At 35.5% G+C, this 8,413-nt stretch overlaps 1 long non-coding RNA gene across 1 annotated transcript; it reads left to right on the plus strand.

The window, feature by feature from the left end:
• The first annotated feature begins 5,313 nt into the window (after positions 1-5,313).
• Positions 5,314-8,180, plus strand: LOC130233176 (uncharacterized). The gene is made up of 2 exons (XR_008838194.1): positions 5,314-5,546; positions 7,900-8,180. It is a non-coding gene; the product is annotated as an uncharacterized LOC130233176 (long non-coding RNA).
• The last annotated feature ends 233 nt before the right edge of the window (positions 8,181-8,413 follow it).

An 8,413-nucleotide genomic window follows, 5' to 3' on the forward strand; every position in this document is an offset into this window, starting at 1 on the left:
TCTGTGTTTTGTATCTCCCAAAATGTAAAATAAAGCTATATAAAGTAATTATTTAATGAGTGCAAATCATGACCTTCTGAAAAAGTCACGAAAACAAATGTTTTTAGGTTGCTTTAACTAATATTAATCAGTTAATCGGATTTCAACTAAATTTTTTTAAGTTATGCAAAGTTTAACATTGCTAAAACAAAACTAATTATTGAATAAACAAACACTGTAAAAACAATGACAAAAAGTCATGAAAGCAGATGTTTTCATGTTACTTTAACTAACATTAATCAGTTAATTGTGTTTCAACTAAATTTTTTTAAGTTATGCAAAGTTTAACATTGCTAAAACAAAACTAATTATTGAATAAACAAACACTGTAAAAACAATGACAAAAAGTCATGAAAGCAGATGTTTTCATGTTACTTTAACTAACATTAATCAGTTAATTGTGCTTCAACTCAATGTTTTAAGTTATACAAAGTTTAACTTAATTTCTTTTAGTCAGTTTGAATAATTGACTACAAAAGTTCTTTTGATTCAATTAAAAAAAATTTAGGCAGCAATGATTTTTTACAGTGTAGACACAACTACCATCTAAAACATGTTGGGTTCCACACAATTTCTTCATGTTGTCCCAACAAAAATTAAGTTAACTTCATTGTTTTTGCAAATTTAAGTTGATTGAACCTAAAACAATGAAGTTGTCCCTAAAAAACTCAAGTATTGTGTTGATTCAGCTCAATCTAAATAAATAGTTTGAACAAGTAGCAAGTTTTTGAGTGTATAAACCAATTAAATCATCCAAAAATAAATGATCCTTGAGAGTTCAACAGATATTTACATCAAGAAAGAAAAAAAGAGCTATGCGGTTCACTCAAACACCTTTAAGAAAAAGAAAAAAGAAAAACACCAGAGTGTCCACTTCTACGGCCAAGGATTTGCAGACAGCCCGGGCTGTAACATGATAAGCACGTCTCTCTCGCAGACATGGCTTTAACAGTTCTGTAATGGCTGTCTTTTCCCCTACTGCATGCTGCACCCTGCTCTGCTCCACTGCCAAGGGGACGTTTCTTATATATGTATATCCATGTTTTTTCTTCAAAAACAAATAAAATGCATTATGCTGGAGGAAACAAGGCAAAGTCATCTTTAAGGTATGCACATGACTGCCAAAAGAGTCCAAAAGTGACTTTTCCAGAAATTGGATGAACGAAAAAAAGGGTGTATAGTGTGGCAGAGAACAGCTGAAACAGTGTTTAGACACACGCGGAAAAGGCCCTCCCATGAGCGAGTCACGGTGATGTCATAAAGAGGTGCCACAAGTGAACAATAACAGCGCAGTACAGTAAAATAAGTAGAATGAATGACGTGTGACAAATGTGAGCAAGGTTGAGTTGGAGCCGCCTCACCTTTGGGAAGCACAGGGCGATTGGCGCAGGCTCAGGTGGGAAACGGTGCCAGCTCTGCGTGCGTTTCCATAAGCCACCCATCAACCTTTCCTCTCGCTCAAGATTGGGGTTAACTAAGCAGACCCTCTGGTCAAAGGCTGCCATACAAGCTCCCGTCGAGGACGAATGTGTGTGTGCAGTCTTACACAAATATATCTGCAGCATTATCACACACAAGATAAAAGTGGTTGAATTGAGATTAGTCCATCAGTGCTAAAGCAAAGATATGCTCACCTGTTTCTGAACATCACTTCAGTGGCACTTATAGTGAGAACTTCTTATCAAACACAAAGCTAAATCTCTACATTTATGTGTGAGGAGTTATATATATCTATAACAGCCCATGCTCCATTTAGTCTACTCATCAGATCTTATATTTTGTGTTAGCTTGAAGCTAAATGTCAGCCATTTTGCCTGTAAAAGCAGCAGTTTTGAGTGCTGACAGGCTGTGTCTTCTAGTAAGACATCACACACAGCTTCCATTGTTGCTTTACAGTGTTATGGCTTGATTTTATTACTTCCGTCAAAATACAATATAGGCTACACAAGAGCTTTTTTGATTTGTTATCCATTGCTATTTTATTTCTATGTGCAACTTGTTTTCGTTAAAATCACAATATAAACAAGAGAGGGAGAGGGAAAAAAAGTAAACCCACATTTAAGGGGAAGGGAGGGGGGAAATGAGTGTGACCCTGACATGAAATACAAAATCTATGTTACAAAACTGGCAACATTAAATACATTTATTGTAAACATATAAATTAGGCATCTAAAATAAATCCATTGCCTGTATCACATTGTATTAAAATATTCTATATGCCTCATTGTAGCCAATGTTCGCATTACTTATTATGAAGATCTAAAGGTTCAGTGACGTCATTTTACTGTATGCATCTTGTCGGTCTACCTTTTTTTTTCTCGTAACATAGCCGAGCTTTATTTGAGGTTATTGACTTAAACTGCTGATTGTTTTAAAATTAGGCTACAGTAATACAGTCTAGAATTAAAACGTAATTTAAAATTATGCAATATGCAATAGCAATAGTGTTAGTAATCGCTAAAATAAATTATACAAAGAGAGATTGTTTCATGCGAAATACGGTGACAAACTGATTCCTCTGTGAAATTGCACTTAATACTCTCGTATGGTAATTATACAAAGGGTAAAGCTTGAACAAAGTGTCCATGTGAGTGTACTAATTTACCTCATAATACTCGTTTTCAATCAAAAGGCTTTAAAAGCCCGTCGAAAAAAATGAATGAAGGGCCTAACATTACAAATCAAGCTCTTGTAAGTACCTGCGTTTATGGGCTCTTGATTCGTGCACTATTAGCAGATGATCCAGCCGCCAGATGGGGGTTTGAACCTCATATGGATGCCATATTAACCTATTGTAATACCGCGTAATTTAATGTAATTGTGGCTATGATATTTGGCCCTATTGAAGTGTGAAAAATAATTAAAAACATTGACCGTCGATGTCTCATAAAAATTTTTTTTAAATCATATTCAAGAAGCTTCTCGGCCATACCTGCAATTCCTTTTCCTAATTACGAGACGGCAAATTGTTGAGCTATAATAATAATAATAATAATAATAATAATAATAATAATAATTATTATTATTATTATTATTATTATTATTATTATTATTATCATTAAAATAGTTTATAAGATTAAATATATATTTAACAACAATAAATACATTTAAGTAATTCATAAATTGTTATGTATATTAGTAATAATCATAACTAATAATAATAATAATAACAATAATAATAGTAATAATATTGCTATTACTGTAAGCCTCCTTAAATTACTTAATTTTACTTAAAATGAATGCAGATAAATAGGAATATCATAATACATGTGTGAGGAACTGAACTTATTGTGAACACGGGATCCCGCTGACTCAAATAACTAAATGATATCGCCGATAGAAAGTAGCCATAAATAAATATGTCGAATATGAATCGGGAGGAGCAGAACACTGATTAAAAAAAGAGAAGGAGAGAAATGTATAAGCTATGTGAGTACACTTTAATGAGCGCTTGTGTTTTGAGGGTTGAAATCAGGGCCCTCAACATTCTCCAACACAAAAACGAAACCATTTACAATTATTATGTTATAACTTTGAATGGAAATTAAATAAAGTCTCATATATATATATATATATATATATATATATATATATATATATATATATATATATATATATATATATATATATATATATATATATATTGTTTGAACACTTAGGAGAGCTGTCGTGCTATTGACCTCCAACACAAAACGGAATTAATCTTGAATGACCAACAACATAGCTAGAAAAAAGGACAGTCTGACCTTTTCTCGGAAGTAATCGCAAAACACGTTTCATGTGCAACAGACATTTCATAGTTAAAATATCGAGGCCCATGTGTATGTCCCAAAACAAAATGAGGATGCACGGTAATTTGAATCAACAGGTCACCAGGCCCAAGTGCATATGTTCAGAATAATTATAGTGTCTTAATATTTTAGCAAACATTGCATATTAAATAATATCGCTGAAACATTTGCGGTGAGCATCAAAACCGCGCATTTTTGCTGTAACTCCACATATCACTCGGCTTTTCTTTGGTTAAGAAATACATTTGGGTAAATTAAACAGATTAAACAGATGTTGTGTCATGACATAGCTCGATATTCAATTCTTCAGAATTCTCAAAGAGCGTTTTAAATGGTTTAATTATTATGTAGCGATTGGCACATGTAATAAAGCCTTTTAGAATTAATTGCACACGTAATAACTATGTTCAGATTGCACTGAAAACTATAATCGCATGCAAAACTTCTCACAATTCCTCGGGCACTCGCTGTAAGAAAACCGTGTTAGCTCCTAGATCCTACCTATTGCTAACAAGTCGGAATACAAGCGAAAGCCAAACAAAAAACAAGCAAAGACATCACGCTAAATCCAGAGGAGATTTACACACTTTTCCTCGCCTCAGAAAGAGTCCACAAAATAGCTGAGTCTGTTTTCTTCGGTATGACACATCTATGCATTATTGATTCGCCATTTGCAGATGAAGCACACCGAACCGCCACAGAGCCCACAAGACAAAATATTCCTCCTAATTTAAGATAAACGTGAGAATTGTCCGTATTTGTTTCATATTCCTTCTTCTACATGGCATCCAGTGGACAGGCTGAAAGCTCAGGAGATCTCCACGCTCGCTCTGTGCGTCCTGGGGTCCATGAGCAGTGCTAGAGCGCCCACTATTTCAACAAGCAGGAATATGATTTCACAAGACCTGGAACCACTCAATAAAAAAGTTACTATCCCTTTCGACAACTCTTCGCTAACTTTCGTGTAACAATTCTCTACGGTTTCTCGACTTCGCTAAAACAAGAGAGCGAAACAACGCGGCGTGGAAACGCTCTCCTGACCATTTCAGCCAAAGCACCATCACACAAACGAGAAACTTCTGAACAAGCACACTACGGCAGCATCTGGTCTAAAGGGTGGACGCGCGGATCACGGAGAGTTTGAGCGATTTCAATGCAACTGAGAGCTGGAAAACAAACGCACCGGACAAAGACGCGCTCTCAGCAGGAACTGATCAATGAAAATGACACTTTGGTGATGTGCGCAAGGGTTCAAAGTACCGTGCGGCCGCTCGGGAGCGAAAGAAGCGCAATAAGGACCTACTTTTGGCCAGTTTTCTCGCCCTCGCCTTGGATCTCATCTTGTCGGCTTGTAGATTCCTCGCGTCCTCCTTGAGCTCAGAAGCAGCAGCAGCGCTATCTTCATCTCACGAGCATTGTCAGTTTGGACACCTTCGCACATGCGCACAGGCCATTCAATCTGACACCCTCGTCAGGGCCAAAAAACTTTCCAATGTATTCATCATCATCACTTTTTGTCCTATCGTGTCTCCTTTAGATCACTTATCTCTTTCCCTCCTCCTCCACTCGCTCCGCAACATCTCGGATCGCCCCCCACCTCCCCTTCTTGAGCCCTCCAAGAGGAATAAGTGCTATTTTTCAGGGACCTGCGGAATCCGGTACCACACTGGACATTGAATCCTGGACGGGGTCAAGGTCGCAGCCCTCACGCGCAAGGTGATCACGAGCATTTCATGCACCCAATCAATACGCAACTATTTTAAAGCATCAAAACATTGTTATAGCATGTGTATTTACGCAAACTTTTTTTTTATTTTATTTTACTATTTACTATTATTATTGTTGTTATTATTATTATTATTATTACTGGTGTTGTATTTAAAACAGAATACGAATGTCATCTGCGCATAACTCTACAATAATATTGTATTTTATTGTAACGATCTCTCATCCTGACGTAGATGTAAGAGCATTGTCGAGTGCCTTACATTTATATATCTGAAAACTATTAACATTATTAATTTAGGTGCGCTCTATAAATAGGTAAAAGGTGTGTTCAGTTTCAATGTTGCTATTGCCACCCGAGTCAGCGCACGCTAGACTCAGACGGCCAGGAGCTCCCGCGTGCGTGCTTCTGTGTGTGTGTGTGTGCGTGTGTGTGTGCGTGCGTGCGTGTGTGAGGAGAAAGAGCAGAAATACAGTATGAGTGCATGCGTGAGATCCGGGCGGAAAAGGTATGCATTTGAACTCTCTCTTGAAACAATGCACTTTAGGTCTAGATTAGGTTTTGTACATCACTATTAGTATACGTCGTTGAGGCTGTTTATGTGCAGGTAAAGCAGACAAGGCAACAGATATTCATTCGCGTAAGTATACGTGATTCTGTTAAATTATTTATTGCACGTAGAACAATGTATAGACTACTGTAAACATTTAAACTGCAGTTATGTTTGCATGTGCTCAATCAGTGTATTTTACCGGCCTTCTTAAAGGCTGTATTTGCGTGCTGTCAGTACCATGCTTTGGTAGTCCAAAAGCAGGATCAACATCTGAAGTTATTTTCTGTAGTTGGCACGTAAAATCGGATATGTTGGACTCATTAAACGATAGCATGTCAGGATTTCGCCTTAAGTTACTGTCGGAATAATCCGGTTTTAGCATTTCGTGCTTACTAGGACATTAAAATTGCATTTGCATTATTTTGATTTTTAAAAAACAATACAACCTAATTTTTGGCGCTTTTGACACATTCTGTAATTGTACTATAGGGCATTATTATTATTATTATTATTATTATTATTATTGTTATTATTATTTATTTTATTATTTTTTATTATTAGTCTATAATTATTAATATTGTTTGTTTTGTTTTATTGTTTTGGGAAGTCACATTAAACTGTATTGTTTCTCTTTGTCATTAGAAGACCATTATTCTACAATAAACGGATCTCATTTTGTCATCATATCCCGTGGGAGAATATGGGCTCGAGCAGGTGTCTTTCAAGGCATTTAAAGCAGCCATTAACAGTAATGCATGTGCACTCACTTTGCTGGTCGCTGTCAGTCTTTTAAGTTGGTATCATTCCCGGCATTAATATGTCAGTTTATCACTATACTGAAGATGATATTGAAGTCCGAGCTGCTGACAAATTAAACCAATGCATATTATTGTTTATACATAATGTGAAATTTGTTTAAAACAATGATTATTATTGTTTCTTTATTATTTGTTTCTGACATAAATGTAATAGACCGTAAAAGGCGTGTAACCACATTTTTATTTATGCGTATTTTTCTTCTCTGAGAACTAAATGTTGGATTGCTGGCATTTTGTGCAAACTCCACAACCTGTTTTATTCATAAATTAAGTCACAATTTCGCATTTTATTTTGGCGAATTAAAAAGGATAAATGGATTATGAATTAACTGGTTTTGAACACATTTCGGATAAAATCCTGCCGTTTCTTGTTCTTAAAGAAGTAATGTTAAGTTACCCATTCACAAATGAGATTTATTGGTTTATTGATTGACTCCATATTAAACATTTTATCGCATAACTTCTCTTGTCAAGACATATCCGCTTGACACGAAACGTATTGTTGATAAAATTGATATGAATGAAAAGATTTTACGTCTTTGGGGAATCAACAAGACAGAGGATTCCCCATTATATTCCCCATTTTATATAAATTAAATCATATTGAGTATTAAAACTGTGACAATATTATTATTATTTAGACAATTTTTGTATACAGCTAATTCAACTGGTTTGTCTTATAGCGCGCAGATTGTTTTAACTCCACAATAAAACAACGTGCCAGTTTTTGTCCATTCCTTACACAACAATTCAAATGAAAATCTCTCACGCATCGACAATTTCTTTTCTTCATAAGGACCAACACCTTTGTAAAGGCGTTTAACTGTAATTACAGTTGTAAAGAGAAGTGTTGCTCCTCATCACAAGCTCATTGGGGAATAGTTTTCTGCGTCATTTAAACGTCTGCCTTTTTACGAGCTCCTGGAAACGTGACGGCCATGTAACCACGCATTTGGACTATTTTCTTTCCAGATTGTTGCCATTTTCCTGTGGTTTAGCGCAGGAAGGGAGGGATGCTGGCCCAGACCCCGGAAGAGAGGTGTTCTGTAAACCAGGCCTCAGAACATCCACCTTGAGAACTGATGTCAGCATCAAATATACTTTATTTATTTATTTTGCCATTTATTTAATTAAGAGGTTTGTCAGTTGGGTATCAGTCACTACACTAAACAAATCCCTGTTATTTTATGTGTTTGAATATGTCTGTAATTGTAAGTAGGGCTTTATTTAGTGAAATAAAATACATACAGGCACCTATTGTCTCATTGTCATTGTGTATTAAGACTTCAAAATGTTAAAGCGTTTTCACACAGTGTTATGTTTTGGGTTAAATTCTCAAAATGCATTTAAATACATACGGAAGTTTTTATTATTGTTTGTATTATAATTATTATAATTATCATTTTATTTTATTTGTATTTTAAATTGTGTAGTACGCCATATTATTTCTGTAAAACCGTTCAAATCCGAAACTGTCTGGTTTTAG

The sequence above is a fragment of the Danio aesculapii genome, chromosome 8, assembly GCF_903798145.1.
Source record: "Danio aesculapii chromosome 8, fDanAes4.1, whole genome shotgun sequence".
NCBI classification, from domain to species: Eukaryota; Metazoa; Chordata; class Actinopteri; order Cypriniformes; family Danionidae; genus Danio; species Danio aesculapii.